Here is a 439-nt window from a genome sequence, read left to right as displayed (position 1 = left end):
ATGTTGTTTCCACCAAATTCTCACTCTGCCATCTGCATGATGCACCTGGAAACATGATTCATTGGACCACATGACTTTTTTCCAATGCTCAACTGTCCAATCCTTGTGTTCCTGTGCGAATTGGATGCGTTTTATCTTGGTAACTGCAGACAGCAAAGGTGTTCGAACAGGCCTTCGGTTTCATATCCCATATGATGCAGTGTACAGCTAATTTGCCTACAGACGTCAGGTGGTCATAATAATCTGGCCACTCAGTGTATATGTCAAAGCAACAGATTACTTCCTTCCCTTCCCATATGTCTTCTACCACCTCCAGCACCCACTCTGCCCCCAGAACAAGTAATGACAGGTTGGGAGAGCCTTCAAGAGCAGGCAAGGAGGGAGGACTGCTTCCTCATTTGCCAGCTGGGAAGCTGGTTTTTTGTTGTGGCCACTGTAG

Source organism: Myotis davidii, unplaced genomic scaffold, assembly GCF_000327345.1.
Source record: "Myotis davidii unplaced genomic scaffold, ASM32734v1 scaffold18, whole genome shotgun sequence".
NCBI lineage: Eukaryota > Metazoa > Chordata > Mammalia > Chiroptera > Vespertilionidae > Myotis > Myotis davidii.
Note: the sequence above shows the minus strand (reverse complement) of the source record.